This window comes from Adelges cooleyi, unplaced genomic scaffold (assembly GCF_023614345.1).
Source record: "Adelges cooleyi isolate 19-005CV unplaced genomic scaffold, UGA_ACOO_1.1 ACOO_flye_CR_arks_rails_tigmint_CR_PRNA_30, whole genome shotgun sequence".
Classification (NCBI taxonomy): Eukaryota; Metazoa; Arthropoda; class Insecta; order Hemiptera; family Adelgidae; genus Adelges; species Adelges cooleyi.
In genome coordinates this window covers 156,634-175,049 of record NW_026095971.1, presented here as the reverse complement: position 1 = coordinate 175,049, position 18,416 = coordinate 156,634, and the positions used below count along the sequence as shown (strand labels likewise).

General features: G+C 32.1%; 1 protein-coding gene across 2 annotated transcripts in view; it reads left to right on the top strand.

The window, feature by feature from the left end:
• LOC126839354 (serine/threonine-protein phosphatase 2B catalytic subunit 3-like) overlaps positions 1 to 18,416 on the top strand; it is a 54,298-nt gene that overhangs the window by 16,885 nt on the left and 18,997 nt on the right. The window lies entirely within an intron of this gene.

Below are 18,416 nucleotides of genomic sequence, written 5' to 3'. Positions count from 1 at the left end.
ATTGTCTGTCGTCTCACACAAATTGAAAATGTTATCATGACCATTTACCGAGTATTCTAAATTATATTATTTATTTACTTGAATAGCTTTTATTCGATGTATTATTTATTTTGTTAATCAAAATGTTTTTACTTATTCGGCTTCTTTTTATATTTTATACTTTGTATAATTTAAAGTAAATATAATATATTCTATGATTCTATATAATAATAATGATAAGCCATTATTATGTTTGACGAAGCATACGGTATACGAGAGATGTCACAGGTCTATGGTAATTGTTTAAACTGAAAGTGATAAAATCACCTTCAAATAAACGCTTCCATATCTGTAGATGTATGTATCTAGACCCGTATGGAGATGTATGGAGACCCGGAAGACTTCCCTCCAGTGACGCCGGAGGCGGTGGCCTGGTTGGAGAAATTGGACATAGATTTGTGAAGAAAATAAAAAATAAAAAAAAAAATCCCTTTAATACGTAATTTTGTTTTATTTTATTTTATTTTGTCATTTTATCTATGCTCTCGTTAGTGTTGTTGTATTGTTATGCATGTCATGCGAATAAATAAATTGCTAACTTTAAAAAGTATTGGCCCACTAAAGTACCTTTAAGGTAAGATTTCTGATCCATAAAGTTGCTATACTAAGGTTCAGAGGTTTAAAAGATATCGTGGATCCAGACACAAAAAAAAAATAAAAACACATCATTGTAAATTCAATGGATTTTCAGATGAAAGCTAAATAGGTAATTACGTATATTTATAATTATATTATATTTATAATTATATCATATTTACGTATATTTTCTAGTGTATGGCACATTACGGTGTAAAATGTGAATATATTCTAGTTATAATTTTACTATACTGGATTAAGTCACTTAGTTTTTATTGGATCCCTACCAACTTATGAAACTTAAGTGGTGACGTAAATATTTAACTAACTTTTTTTTAAGAAATTAAGAATGATTTTCTGAAAACTGATTGGCCGACAACCAGATTTCGACAACCACTTTTGAAGTTATCGTTATTCAAAGCTTAAGACGGGACGAAAGTGGAGTGAAGTATTATTTTTCTTGAGCGAATTACTCAACCACATTTTAATTTAATTGCAATATTTAATACTAGCTAATATGTTACTCACAGTACAATAACTATGATCGTGCTAAAACGGTTTAACTAAAAGGTCAATGCCTGCTTAATTGTGGAGTCCTACTTGGTTTTTTTTATGGCTATCAATTTCTGTTTTAATTAAGTTATAGCATTGAGTATATATATATATTGAGTCAATGGTTATAGTTGCAATTCTAATATTATTTTCTACGCAAAAAACTAATCGATTTATACAATATTGTACAGTATTTACGTTATTTGGAAGGTGTAGTGTGGTTGAGTAAAGCGCTCACATAAAAATAATACTTCACTCCATGTTTCCTCCAGTCCTAAACTTTGAGTTCTGATAACTTTAAAAGTAGTTGTCGACAACTAGTTGTCGGCTAATCAGTTTTCAGCAAATTATTACTTTATTAATACTTTGAGCTAAATACATTAATTGTCGTCTCAAAAACAATTTTGTTAATTATGTTACATCCAGAAAGATAAATAAACAGGCAATATTCGTCAGGATTGTGGTAACAAGAAACAACACATTTATGTGTAAGGCGTTTAAAAATGTAAAGCCGCCAAAGCCTAGCCAATTAACTTAACAGACTACCAAATTTGAATGTTTTTTTACATGATTTTCTTTAACTCGCTAACACGTACACGACTATACGAGTATTTTTCAAATCTTGCAAAATTAATTTAACCCACTTCCCGATAATGTAGAGGGCTGAAACTTGGCACAGACACTCATCTCGGATGACTTGTATAGATGTTGTATACATCCTGTAATAATATTGGGACTCGGACATCCAGGTTGCCGTACACCACAGGGTCATTTCACTAAAATGTCATGTAATCTATTCACAATAATTAAGGGGCCTCTACACTAACATTTATTAAGGCGCATTGTATAGGCAATTTTTGGCTTTAACTTAACATTCAGCTAAAATGTTTAAACATACGTACTACCCTAGGGAAGAACCAGTAGCGTATCTAGGATTTTTCCACGTGGGGGGATATACAGATTTTAACAGCCAAACCTGTTCAATATAAACATATATATTTACATTATTATATACATGTTGCATGTAAACTAAAATTTTGATTCTGAGCTACAAAACAAAGTCTAATTTTTTTGAGGACAGTGAAAGAATATTGAGTACTTCGTCAAGTGTGACTGTTATATTTTTGTGTACTGATGAGGCCCCCGGGGGGGGGGGTATGGGGTTATACCCCCCCCCCCCCCCGTAAATACGCCACTGGGAAGAAGTATCTATTTTGATAATAATTTTTTTTTCAACTTTTATAATGCATATGTGATCTATTATTGTACAAAAACACATATTTCTACTTCAAACGTACTGTCCTTAAGAACACATCAGTTTAAGTTAATTATTTCAATATAAAAAAAATGCAACTTTTAACTTTTTTCAACTGAAAATAATTTTAAAATTGTGCCACGACTGATGCCTTGCAAATGTTCTGAAGAACTCAAATATTTTTTCAAAACTTAAATCGGAGTATTCTTATGAACAGTACGTTTGAATTAGAATCGGTTGTTTTTGACCAAAAATACGCTGGTGTAGTGGTCTCTTAAGTACCTTTAATAGGACTAAAAAGTAAAATAAATAATAAAAAAGAAAACTTTTTTAAAAATATGCTTTTCTAAAAAAATAGTAAAAAGTGAACTAAAAAGTAAAAATTGTAGTTAATTTTCAGCTGTTCCGAAAAATAATTGACGTTTAAAAAAAAATGTGCTAAAATTTATTGGTAAATTTTTCTTGTAGTAAAATTATTTTTTACTTTTTATTTTATTTTATTTTAAGTCCATTACCTTGGTACAATTTACAGCAGTTTTTTGCGGGTTTGTTTTGTTATTAACTAGATATTTTTTTTATTTTGAACTAGAATTTCTAGTACCTATTTGTACATATTAAACATATAAAGTTGTAGGTATTTTATTATAAATAGCGTATAGTTTTATTATGACATGGATTTAATATTATTTCACTGAGCATTGTTTCTCTCAAATTAATTCGTTTTGTTACTTCTATTAATAATATTTTTTGAAGGGGTATACTTAGTTACTCTAATACAGTAAAAATGAAGTACGCTTTACGTTTTCGGGGATATTATTTCGAGATTGGACTCTACTGGTATTTTTTCCGTCATTTCTTTGAAATAGCTCAAGCACGATAGAGATTGCATGGATATGCTAAAGTTGGTTTTGGCTCGATCCTAAAAATGACTGAATCATTCCAGGTTCAAAAGATTTATTTTATTGTAAAAATAAAAAATAGTATACAAAACTTTTTAATTTTCAGTATGGAGCTTTTACTCCTGTCGTATGTTCTATTTTTGATCAAAAACTTTATTATTTACGTTAGTTAGATTAGAAATTAAATTAAACAATCATACTTGATTTGTTTTTTTTTTATTAGTATTTAGGTATATGTTTAAACGTCTCCTTAATTCGAAGTCGGGAAAGCGGGGAGAGAATAATTAATAAATAAACATTTTTTTTTTGACGTAGTGTTAGTGTTATGCCTATTGAATGATCAATTAAAATGTGTTCGTTTGGATCTAGCGATTTCTCGTGAATAGTATGGTGTTATTGTTTGGCATCCTTATTTAGCCTGTGGCCAATTTATGCTTTGCACGAGTTTAAAACCCATTTCTCACTTTAGCTGTTTAGTCACTCGCATATGAAAGATAAATCATAACTGCCTCGCTGGACATTTCTATTATCACCTTTCTTATTAACGGCTCTATTGACGCACCTGATTTGCTCTTCCATATTTTTCTATTTACATTAATCATTACATATTTTTGTTTTTACAGTCTCCTCGTTTTTGGGATTTATAAATGTATTCCAGACTTAATTTATTAGTTTAATATTATACGTTTTTAGTAATACAACAAATAATGGCCAAACTATAGGCCCCACCTTAATTAATGTCAATTTAATTGAATCACCAAAATAAATGTGTTCCCCCATGTTGAATATTGGCACCATTTCTGTACGCAGGTGAACAGTTATATAAAACATTAATAGCAAAAATACATGATGTGTGTATGTTTTTGTTTTTTTATCTTCGATAATACACATTTCTATTACTGTCAAAACCGAGTTTCAGAACTTTTATGATTGCGCATAAAAACATGAGGTAAATTATTATATATCTGTTTCGGACATCTCCAAGTTCCGCCCATTGTGCTTTTAATGTAATTGGATTTTGTTTTCATATTAGCCACACATTTTTAGTTGAATACATTAAACAAATGTTTTTAATCGTAACATAATATCCGTGAAGGAGACAGGGGAAAAAACAGCATATTTCCTTTTAATAGTCTAAAAATAAATTATTCAAAAACGCTTAATATATTATTTACAAGATCGTTCAAATTTTATGGTTACAGCAGAAATTTCGACGAAGTACTAAAAATAAGTAAAAATGTATAAAAAGTATAATATGTTTTTATATTATATATATTTCCAAGTGCCCGCTGTCTGTTGATTCACTCACACATAGCAACATGATAGCACACATAGATATGATATTTGTTATTATTGTATTATATTCATCACTTTTGTTGAGATTTAATTTTTATTATTTTTTATTAGTCTAATATTGTAATTATCGAGGTACCTATAATGTTGTGGTAATATTGTATTTAATTCGTAATATTGTATGCATATACAGGGTGTAATGTAGTAAAGTTCTACCGAGCTTCAAATGAGACATTCAGGATGCTCTACGGGTACAATAAATGGTATTCATTTTATTTTTATTTAAAAAGTATTTAAAATAGAACTCGTATCTCATTAAAAAATAATTTCAGATTTCCAGAGAAAAAATCTTGTTGAACTCATATGTAACATGATTTTTTGGTATCTGGCCACACTTGCGTCCACCGAGTGGCCGGCATGTGACCAAAACCAACACATGACATGTGACACATCATTTTGGGTTAAAGTTTTATTCTCAATTTAGTGGTGTCCTTAGTATTATTTTATATTAAATGATGTGCCGCATGCCATATGCTGGTTTTAGTCACATGCCGGCCACCCTGTGGACGTATGTAAGGCCAGATGAAAAAAATCATGTTACATATCATCAAATCAACAAGATTTTTTCTCCCGATTTCAAAATATAAATAAAGAGTTAAAAATTGTACATTGGGGAACTCAAAGAGTGCAAAAACGTGATCATTCAGGTCAGTAACGTATCTATGTGCATGTTTAGAAACGATAAGTCGCCTAAGACACCGTATATTTAACTGTCAATTCTACTACTTAACTATATTTAAAGTAGAGTTGAGTTCTTGTATTATGCTTAAACAATGTCATACTATTTATGACATTAGATAGACACAAATTACTAAAATATATTTCATAAATAATAAAAAATCAAATTTAATATCTTCGGCTATCCATCGACACACGGTTGGAAGTTTTCCGTTGGCCGTAGGCAAATTTATCGGCGACGACATACGGTGCAGAGTCTGTAACCGATAGTAACAATAACAATTAATTATTGTATTAATTAAATACAAAGTAGATAGAAACGTAGAACAATCTACCACAAAATAAGGCTCTGGACCCTTCTGGACGGCGGGCCGATAACAGAGTATCATTTCGGCCATTTTGTGTGAAGACGTTATTATTAATGTTTGTATATTATGTATAATAATAAACGCAAAAAGAAGTTTAAAAAGAAAATGTCAAACAAATTTGAGGAGGTCAGGCCGATGACCGCGTGGTTTGACACAGAACGCCCCATATACAGGGTGATTTTTTTTATCATGAGCCACATAATATCTCGTAGGGTTTAATAAGAAATTGAAATTTTGTTTTCATATTGTTTTTATACATTGTGATCTCAATTATTCACAGTTTTTTTTGTTTTTACCCCCTTTCCAGCTTGGTTTTTTTGATAGCAACTTTTGAAACTAAAAATAATAACGTATATATTTTATTAACTTTTTAAGTTGAGAATAATGTACTAAAAATGTTGACTGGTCGATAACCAGTTTCGGATAACTATTTTAAAAGTTATAAAAGTTTTAAAGTTAGGATGGGAGGGGAGTGCGGTTGGGAAATGCGCGCAGATAAAAATAATACTACACTCCACCTTTCCTCCTGCCCTAAACTTGAAACTTCAATAGCTTCAAAAATAGTTATCCGAAACTGGTTATCGACCAGTCAAAATTGTTAGTACATTACGCTCAATTAAAAAATTTAATAAAATATATACGTTACCATTTAAGTTTTTAACGTTGCTATCAAAAAAACTATATTGGGAGGGGGGGTAAAACAAAAAAAAATTGTGAAAAATTGACATCATATTGTATAAAAACAAAAATTTGAAAATCTTATTAAACCCTATGAGATATTAAGTGGCTCATGATAAAAAAATCACCATGTATATATCTGTAACAACTGTGAATAAGTGAGTAAGTCGTTTTCAGTGATTTTGCAGGAAAGCGATTATAATCTTTGAGCTGCCATAAGTCAATAGCCATAAACCAATAACTAACATCTCTCTCAATAGTTTCTTGTTGGTCCAACGAGTTAGACATTTATTCAAGGTGTGCTAGATGCCTCGGATTACATCCTAGCGTACTTAGTCAATTTTGACCAAAATTCTACTTATTCACAGTTGTTACAGATATAATATATATGCCAACAAATTTTGCAACAAAATGTAACGTACCATTATCAGTTATCACGCACAGCGGTGTGAAAAAGATAAGAATTTTGTGTACCTAAAATTGGATATTTTAGGAATATTACAAATGATGTATTTAAGTATAATAATATGGAACCACTAACATTAAAATATAAAATCTATGAATAAATTGTCGCCTTCCGATATCCAAATTCCGATTTCTAATACGTTATTTCAATTTTTTCAACTAGAAATATGTAAACAATGGGCTTTTTGATAAGAGAAGTCGGCCATTTTTCCGACTTCAGTGTTCGGTACTGACTACTGTTATTATAGGAAGTCTACTAGTACTATCTAGTTGTAATATATATCTGTGGATAAAATAGAGTACTATCAGCATGGAAGAAAAACGAATAACGGTCAAAATTCAAACTATTTCTTTATTATTCTTATTCTTATTAGTAATATGTATTTTTTTTATAGTTATGTATAATTTAAATTGATAAGAACTCGCTCCCCCAGCACAAGCTTAGCTTTTAGGGGGTACTGCAATATTTTTATCAAACTATTTAAAAGATGTATATTTTGTGTTGTTGCAACAAATTTTATTATTATTATCATCATTGTAAAACGTTTTGCTCCGTATCGAAACTAAAATTAAATTACTAATTAAAAACCATATGCCATATCGAGTGTCACTTTAATCATCCTGTAAAATATGCTGATGGATAATGGCTTCTATTTTAACCTCCAACGCGCTCGCATACGCTGTGTTAGCACCGTGACTTCCGGTTTTTTAAGTACAGAAATGACACAAGGCGGTGTTAAAAACGCGGCGCCACCGCCAACGAATTTTTTTAAGACGCGACTGCTTGAAGGTGTATTATGTGCTAGGGAGTGTAGGGACAGGTAGAGGCTAGAGGGACCTGAAGTTTTAAACATTGAGCGATAAGAGATTTCTGTTAAATACTCAATTCAAGTTAGAATTCTAATAAGTGCTTTCTCGCGAGTATAATATCGATAACACCTATGCATAGGTGTCTATGTTCGTTAAAAAAAAAAAAAAAAAAGATTGTACTGGAGCGATGTTGGAAAATTCATAATGCCTTATACGTAATGTTGTATGTAACTTATGTTACAAATACAACTTATGTAACCTTCAATATCAAAAATATTAATTTTTAAATTTGTAGGAGACTGTTAGCTTGTGGATGAATCAATTTTTCAAAAGTATGCGCTTGCGATTGTGTCGAAATGTATAAGCCTTAAATTTGATAGTATTGTTGTTGTATCACTGTTTGAGCGCGCACATCGTCATAGGGGGGGGGGGGGTGTTGACCGGTCAAAAACGAGCGCGTATTATTATTTTGTCATTTGCTAAGGTATATAATCTAAAATTCGCGGTCAATAGGGGTGGTAGCGTGGAGTAGGGTAGGACTGCAGGAGAGGCAAGTGTGCTGAGAGCGCCGGCTTGAAGCAGTACAAGCGGAATTGGGCCAGCCCGCGCCGCCGTCCGTATTAGTAGTTGGTACAAACGAAAGCTGTTTCGCGGACGGCCCGACAGTCGGGCGCCCACTGTTGTCTCTAATTTCAACGGTTCTTCCCTCTACGCATTTTTCTCTCGGTCGATGCGCAATAAAACCCGTGCCAAACGGTGGTATTATATGCGTGTGCAAACGTGGGGAAATGTCGTTAAAAAAAAAAAAAAAATAGAAGAAGGAAAACCCGCGTTCTGTTTTTCTCGGAAAACGCACACGCGACAAACGACTACTATGGTTATGTGTTTGTGCGCGGTTTTGCGTTCACATTTATGTTCTATTAAATATTTACTTTTTTCATCAGTCGCCGGGCCTGCGCGCTCTGCAGCTGTGCTCGAAGACCCTTGGCGGCGGCGGCGGCGGCGGCGATATTTATTAATTATACAAGAGCTACACCGCCCGCCGCCAATATCACGAGCCTGCCGCGCCGCCCCGAGTTTTGCTAGGTAAAAGCCAAAAACGTCCTAAATAAACGATTTCGCGAACCCTCGGTCGGCACACGGGTATACAAACTTGTGCGCACCGCTGCCTTAATTCGGTTTGAGTCCGGGTGAATAATTTATATGATGCACAACTGGCGGCAGCAGCAGCAGCAGCAGCACCAGTAGTTACCAGCATTAGCGTGACTGCGTTTGAAATAATATCTGTAACGTGTTTTTGTATGTATGTCAAATTAGGTCCTACTTTTTTTGAGGGATTCTCTAGAGTCTAGATAACATCCAACCTAACCGTCCAAAACCAAAAGTATACCATCAACTCCCCGTTCCCCAAAAAATTGGACTGACGCCTTTAAATTATTAAAAATCTATTGTCACCCTGTTTTATTAAGCGGATGTGATACTCCCTGTTTGTGAAAGAGTATATAATTAAGGAGTTTTTTCTAAGGAATTTTTTGCAAAATCTTAAATAATCTTGAACTGCAATCGGGACTTTTTTTGGTAGTTAATTTATTTTATCACATCATCCGTGAAAGCGATTTTAAATATTTGTTTTACTAGGTCCATGATGTACTAGATCAATAACACCTATTATGAAATCGAAAGATAACAACATCGTCATATCTTTTTTGGAAAATAATAACGTAAAAAAAAATGTGTAGCTATTTTAAAAAAGTATAAAAATTGTTGATTTTAAATGTTAAATATTGAGCTAAAAATTAGGTTTATTAAAAAATTGATATGACGTGTCTTCAGTCTTGTCATAATTAATTAATAATTGTTCCTAATAATCCACACACATGACACACACCTAAAATTAAAAAGTACCTACGCTTACCAACAGCTATGAAATCGACAAGTTGTTTTCACATCCAAGCCTTTCACTGTCTTTTACTGTTAATGTCATCACTATTGAGGTCAAATTCATTGTGTTTGGTATCTTTCTACGTTGACTAATTCATTCGGTTGTACTTTTAATATTGGGTTGTACACTGCTATTGAATGTTGCAAGTCTACTAGATACTATCTTATGCTTATTTCATTGTTTCGTTGAGAATTTATAAAAACCCTTAAATATTATAGAATATACATATTAATAAAAAAAACATAATTGTAATTTGACTTAGAGAAAACAAAGTTATAAATATATTTTTAAAATAATTTGTGTGGTAAATAAAAAATATATAAAAATACAAATTGATTTAAATTATGGTTTTGTTTTTTAAATCTTCCCATCTTTTGTTTAACCGAGTATGTTTCCGGTTTGATATAACCTTTTTGGATCATCGCCGGCGAAGAACCGCGGAACCTACTTGTCATAGCTACTTACGAATAATTCTAATTATACTATATTACCTAGATAAATCTCTAGTCTTCAAAGGTTCTACGTTTATTGTGTGTGAAAATTATGGCAATCCTCCCATGCGAGTATCAGTTCAAACCGACTGAGCCAACATCTGTGCGGTAACACGCTATTTATCCTAGTTGGCAGGTGATTTGTTATAAACCTATTATTATTATTATATTATAGGTTGATCTTATTTATTGACGAAGCACACATAGTACATTGGATTTGGCGGGTAATCCCGAAAACCCGTAACGCTGATTTATATACGGTCGTGATTTTCTCAGACACTCGGTATAGAGTACAAACTACTCGGGGGAAGGGTGGGTCGCCGTCTTGTGGCTAAACGCTTTGTGGCCTGTGGATACTGAAGAAAAAAAACTCTGAGGAATATTCGTGTACAACTGTCCGTCTGGGTAAACTATAAAAGGTTTATTCTGCCGTACTTTAAAATATTATGCATTATAATTAAGCTTTTAATATTAAAGTGTTCACGGAGAGTTTGTGTGTTTGTATAATCGTAAATTGGCGTTTTTTTCGTGAGAATAAACGGTTCTGATTAGGGTACATTGCATAGGTGGTCAGTTTGAAGTTGTGTACCAAACTCACTTACGCTGAAAAGTCCTAATGGTAATAAGAACGTGGATTCGAGTCAACATTGAAGTGTTTTTGACGCTGAATACGCATTATTATTCAGTTATCGATGCTCATATAAAATACCATGAAAGTTTGTACACGGCGAAATAATTCACCCGATCGATGTCGAGAAACAAAACATTAAAAATTGTTTGGAAATCGTAATCTATCAACCGGCGATCCTCAAAAAGGGCTCGGTTGAGTTTTGTTTCGGTTTTTTTTACTCTATTCAAGTAAGTTTACCCACGTTTGACAACCGCACTCGTAGTCAGTAACATTTATGGGAGGCGATGCGCGAACGCAATCGGTTTTCGCCGGTCGAGTGCCGTAATAAACATGGTAAAAAAATATTCTCTTTGACCACAAGCCTTAATATGCATAACTTACAAGTGTATAATTCGTGTAATTTATTATAATCTATTTTGCATAATATAATGTGTAGTGGCTTCTACCTCGTCGTCGTCGTCATCTCCTTTCTCTTCTTTTCCTCTTCCTGATCAGCCGTCACTCAACATGTATTTCATTTAACACACGGTTATTGATAGATCCGTATGGACTTCACGCGGTTCGATAAAAATAATTATAGAGTTATTACTCGTAGTTTGGCTAGTGATCGTGCAAAACTAATGATTAACGGCTATGCTGCTGACTCGTTTCCTACACTCTACACTATATCCATATTTGAGATCACGACATCAAAGACCATCAACCGCCTTACTCCTTTAATCCAAAAAAAGATATATATATATATATATATATATATGTTTTTTTACTCTCATAACGATTTATTTAATTTTTTTTTTTAAAAGGAACTTATCAAACGCGTGGTGTCGGGAGTTATAGACGACCTTAGACGTGTTTCTTTTGTTAACATTCATTTATTATTTCATTGGTTCTCTACAAAGTATTTTGTTTAAGTAAATAATCTATAAACTCAGTTTTTAAGAGTGCTACAATACACATCCATCCTGTTTAAAATATGTTTTAAACTAATTTGTAATTCAATATTTTAAATTCAAGTTCTAATGTTACCAGTACATTTGTTTATTTGTATTCATTAGTTCTTATCAATGAAAATTCATGTCGTTCGCATGGTGATAAAAGAATGAAACAATTAAATTCGTTACTCGCGAGGAAAACGAGGACAGTGTGCCAAATTTACAATAACAAGTTTTGGTATAAATTCTGAAAAAAAATCTCAGTTTGATTTAATAAATAATTAGAAGAAAAACCTTATATAAATTATGATAATACTACAGTTTTTTTTAGTTTATAAAATAGTTTTTACTCTACTAAAAATATATCTACTACTATATTTTAGCATATAAAAGATAGTTGTTTATTTTTATTATAGATTCAATTAAATAAACAACTAAATTGATTAAAAAGTCGTTTGTATCCGTAAAATAAATTAACAAACTATCAATACCAAATCGAATTTTAATAATTATAATATCGTAAAGTTTTTTTTAAATTGTAATAAAGAATAAAATATTTAAACAACTTAATCACAAAAAATGATATACTGAACTCTGTCTCAGTCTGTTGTAAGTGCGCTAATGATGATAAAATTGCTACCGAATTACTCGTACGCGTTAGTTAGTGTATTATTTTTTGTTATTAAGTGTTGCTTAAGACGTGTTGTACCACCCTCTAATCGGACATCCTGTTTATATTATTTTCTTTTTACCGCTTGTCAACGGTTTTCCGCACTTTCCTTGATTCACCTATTCGACTATTATTCCTATGGTTTTAACATGGATATGTTTTTGGGCTGGGCGTCATTCCGAAATTTGGGTGTAAAATTCGTGTTACGATTTCGCGTCATCGACATAAAGATGAGATGCACACCACCAGAACAGCTTAACCTATTAAGAACAAAACATTTTTTAAGAATAATATAATTTAATCAAAGCCAAACTTGCACAAACACACCGCACTATTAAAAAAAAAATGTTATTTTATCAGAAAAAAGTACTAGAGACCTATGCGTAAAACCGCAATGCTAAAAAAACATATCCATGATTCAATGTTTTTCTTTAGAGCTGAAAAAATAACTAGGGTTTTCTGCTTGTTATACACACACTTGTGCATGCACTTGCCGACAAAATGTTTACGTTAAAGATACGATATTCTGTAGGTATTATTTTGTACCGTTATTATATTTATTATGTAAAATTGTATTCGCGTGACCGCGTCGTTTTACTATACTATTTGTACGTCTAAAATGAAAAATCTGTATATTTTGATTATAATTATTGAATTTTCGGCGGGTCAGCGGTATACAAAAACCACGGTTAAGGTCTGTGGCACGGTATATACTAATATAACATACCGTCAAAATGTGGAGGCTGGACAAATGTATTAGCTACTAAGTTTTGATCGGCACTGAAAACAATAGGTCTCGGTAATCAAAGATGTGGTTGTATTAGTTTTCAAAGCGTCCTGCTATAGTATGAAGGAGTTATGGGTTTTATTTTTTTACTATACTACAACAACGACAACTGCGGCTATCGTATAGGTTTTCTTTTTAGACGTACAAAATATCAGCTAGGCTTCGTCATTTCGCATCGTTTAAAATATGTTGGACTATATTAAAAACGTACAACGTTTTATCATCTCTGACTGCGTGTCCCAAAAGTCTGAGCAAAAGTTCTACGAAGATAATGCCATATACGCTATACATATGTCCTTCCCTTCGCTAAAAATGTCTGCCGAGATAATTTACAGTTCCGTCGCCTTTCTGTAGTTAATCGATATCAGTAAGGCGTGCCCAATGGTTCTGACTTTTGGCACTAGGACGTGTTCCCTCTCTTATTTTACTTCCGATTCTATCTGGCCGCTTCCTCCAGAATGCCACAGCCAACTAAACTAGCCCGAACTTTTTTATTATCATAAAAACCTACACATTTTCCTCTTTTTATAATGTGGTGCTTGTGTGCAAAAGAAAATGAGAGAAACCAAAATGACGCCGTCGTCGTCTTTGCCGCCATCGATTTTTACACGCTTTTCTTGAACTCGCTAACACGTACGTTTGTTGTACGGGTGTTTTTCAAATCTTGCAAAATTAATTTAACACACTTCAATGTCGTAGAGGGCTCAAACTTGGCACAAAAACTTATCTTGGATGACAATACAATATCCTGAAACAATAATGGGACCAGGACATCCCGGTCGCCCTACACAGGGTAATATACCCTAGGGTCATTTCACTAAAATTTCATTTTTTTTTTTAAATCTTCCAAAATTAACTTAGTAATCTATACACAAATTATTGAGTACCTTTAATAATAGGACTAAAAAGTAAAAAATAAAATAAACTTTTTTAAAAACATGCTTTTCTAAAAAATAGTAAAAAAGTGAACTAAAAAGTAAAAAATAATTTTACTACAAGAACAATTTACCAATCAATTTGAAGCCCATTTTTTTAAAAATGTCAATTACTTTGAAAACAGCCGAAAATTAACTACAATTTTAAATAATGTTAAACACCTTACATGTTTTACTAAAAAGAAAAGCGTGGGCCCTATTCAACAAAGTCCCTAATAAATGTATCAAATAACACTTTGTATAATGTTTTATTGTAATTTAAATTTGGTTCAATTTTAGTGTGTGACACATACATTTCTTAATAACAATACTTAACTCAAAGAATTTGGACTTTGTTTAATAGGCCCCTTTTCTTTTTAGTAAAAAAATTAAGGTGTCTAACATTATATTTAAAAGTGTAGTTAATTTTTAGTTGTTTTCAAAGTAATTAACATTTTAAATAAAATGTGCTACGATTGAGGTTGGTAATTGTCCCTGTAGTAAAATTATTTTTTACTTTTTAGTTCACTTTTTTATTATTTTTTTTTTTGTATTTCATTATAATTTATTGCTATTAATATCTATGGCAGATAGAGACATGTATTTTATACATAACTTCCCATGGCTAACCTAAAAAGTAGTTTTAGTTTAATTATTTTTGATTTTTAAAAATTAGCCCTTGCTAAGTCAATGGATATAGCTTCGATGCGGAGCTTAAAAAGTATTTATTTATTTTATTTTACAATAATGTGTTTTTAGTTTTTTGTGTATGAACCCACGATATCTTTTGAACCGCTAAACCGTGTAACAACTTTATAGATCAGAAATAGTACTTGAAAGGTACATTATTGAGCTAGAAATGTCATTCCTTCCCCTTTTAAATGGAAAAAAACACTAAATAAATATATATTTTTCAACTTAAAAATACTATGCTCTATAACTTTTTTAAAAATAGTCTAATTAGTTCCAAATTTGTATGGAATATTTTCTAAACATATTTTTATTGATAAACATTGGCAAACCAAAAAAATATCATAAACCCTTTCCTCTAAAAGGGATACAATTTTTTTTTCTTTTTTTCACTTTTTCAATCAAAGTTTTAGGAATTTAGGTCTGAAAATTAGACCGAAGGTAGATCTAGAATGTCACTATAACATGTACAATTGTCTCAAATGGAGTTGACCCGTGACCTCCCCGTTCCTACTATTTCCCAATCCCACTGTACTGGCTTTCTTAAGTTTATTTAAAGAGTTGAGCATTGCCTTTACAATGCTTTTATCGGTATTTGTAACTCTTATATTACAGAATCGCATCGAAACTTTTTTAGAATGAATTCATCATTTAATTATCATAATGTTTACAATCCTATAACTACACCGACCTCACTATGTCCCTACCCTTAGGTGCACAGTAAAAGTTTACATTTTATTGTCAGCAGTGTATACGTCACGTGTGTATATAACGTTTTACTGTAAAAAACAAAACGGGGGATTTATACTCTACTTAACTTTGTCAAGTAATTTATAAACGCTTGTAGTAATTATTAGTAACATTAAAATAATGATTAAATCGGGGCAAATTATGAATGCAAGGCTATTAACCTTTTCCCGTATAATTGATAGTGACCTCCTCTAACGACCAGTGGACTTTTTTTGGTTTGAAATAAGCTTTAATTTTTTGAAAATTGTCAATCATTTTTTTTTTTATTCCTCTGCCGCCATCTTAAATATTTTGAAATTGAGTGGGTCGTTTTTTAGGATTGGACACTTAAAACAAATGTTTTCATCGTAGTTCAAAAATAGGATAATTACAATAAACCAAGTATAGATCATACTAATTTCCGCTCATGTCACAGGACATAATATAAGAGTTTGGTAATAACAATAATTTGTATTATTACAACTATTATATTATACACGTTTGCGTCTGTTGTTCCCTTGCCGTTATTCAATTTCGTGACACTGATTATGAGTTAAATTTAGTAGCGTTACACGCATAGACCCGTGTAACCGTATAATCCGCAAAATACATAATAGTAAAATATTATAACCGTAGTAATAGTAATAAATATGAAACTATAAAATAGTTTTTGGGGTATTGCAATAATAACGCGTCGTAGGCTCATGGGTCAGTTGGCATACCGGCAGTCGTCGGGTCCCATGCCAAACTGTGGCCAAGTTCTAAATATACAACCAAACCACGAGTGTTTGTCACATTAAGGCTGGTCGACTATTTCATGAGCCCTAAGCACATTTCATATATTTTCCAAAAAAATAACGAAGGGAAAACTGTGAAATTACTGTGTTAGGTTATATAAATTTTATAGATTATTATCGATACCGCTTACGAACTGTGAAACAGTGTTAGGCGTAATCGATTACAACAATGTAATCATGATTAAATTAATCATTAATCATGGTTACATTTTGTAATAATTTCAATCATTTTGTATTGATAATTCATCGACTATATGATTACATTAATCATTCAATTGTAATCATGAAATGATTGAAAAAAAATTGTTTAACCGCCCCAGGCTTTCTCTAAAATATATAATATATAAACATACTACTTATATAAATGTTCCACAATGATTTAACCTTTGTAATCCCTTGGAAAAATTGTTTTCTTTAATTCTGCTTTATCGAAATATTTCGTTAGCCAACAAGAAGTTTATTTATATTTTAGTATTTTTTATTTAGTAAGTAGTTTATTTATATTTTATTGGAATATAAAAAATATTCCAAGAAACTTAGATAAAATAAAATTTTCTAGATGATGTTGCGAAGGTCAAATCGTCGTAAACATCCCATATATCTATTTAGATTAAATGTATTAAAGAAAACGCCCTATGTTAATAAAATGTAATCATTAATCATTTCGTGATTACATTTATACGATTAATGTAATCATAAATGTAATCATGGGGTTGGGAATTAGCTCTGGCACATAATCGAAAAAAGTGCTACCAAAAAAAGCGTTACGCTGTTATTTTAAATTATGTGTTGTATGTATTTACAACGATCAAACTATAACAAAAAAATAAATTCAGAATAGGTTGAAGGGGGTCAAATTCTCCATGAATTGTTTCAGGGCAGATATTATGAAAACCCTAAAATATTAGCCAGCTTTGATATGTTTACTAGCTTGTTAATATACTATTTCATTATCTATAATTCCACCACTACTCCAGATTTATTCGGTACTTCAACGAGACAGGAAAATGCGCTTTCGCGGTTGCAGACTCGGATGAAAAAGGTTTTTGTGCAGAAAGTATACCGTGTCGCTGGATCTATTGCTGGTGTGTATAGCAATACACTGTGTGTTTACTTAAAGGCGGGATCCCACGGCGCGTAGCGTAGCTTGTGGTTGGGTGCGGTACGCGGCGCGGCTCGGACGTTCTCGACCATTGTCGGGTGTTTTTTTCACGCGCCAAAGGAACCCCCCCCCCTCGCCTTAAAACTTATCGGTGTTACCGCTTATATTTAATCATTGACGTTGGGCACGTTTAATGTAAATTACGATACGTACAATTATTAAATTTAGGTCGTAGTAAATAAATAAACCACGTGTATATTATTTAATTGCTGCCATGTCAAAATAAACAATAAATAAGGCGCATACTAGTTGCATCCGGGAAACTACGAATTGCATCCGAAAAATGATTAAATATCTGATGATCTGATGAGTTGCATTCCGCTAAATAACAGCGGTTCCAAAACTACCCATTAACATAACATAACTATACCATTAGATTTGTTATTATGCTATCAGAAATGTTCATTTTCATATATCATTCCAATGGAATCTAACGTAATGTTAACTTCATTTCGAGATTTAGGTAATTTTCCAAAACATCCGATCGAACTCTATGCAAATTTTTTTCAATACAAAAAAACATCTGTAGTTGTTAAGGTACGAGCATCTGCATAATTTTGTATTAACTCGGCGTGTTATCTTTTTGCAGGTGTTTCGCACAATGCCATATTGGAAGTGGCTTTTCTTTTTAAATTATTACTCATTTTTTGCCTATTGCAAACTTTTTCATTCGGAGGCTCGTGGCTATTGTAAATTAACTTACTTTTTCGAATATTATTTTGTAATCGATACCAACTTTCAAAAACGCTTTACAAGCTCTTGACGTACATTGCCCCATGCCTCGATGTTGTACGCCAATTCTTTATGATACCAACTTTTGTTACCATTTTTACTGCTTATCCTTTTTCACTTATCATTTGACCAACTTCATATTCCATTTTTGCAACTACACGGTTTTTTCATAAACGTTGTATTTATAAAAAAATGATAAAAGCACTCGGCGCGTTTCCTATCAGTTTTCTATTCGACGATTGTAACAATAACTAAATTGCTACCAT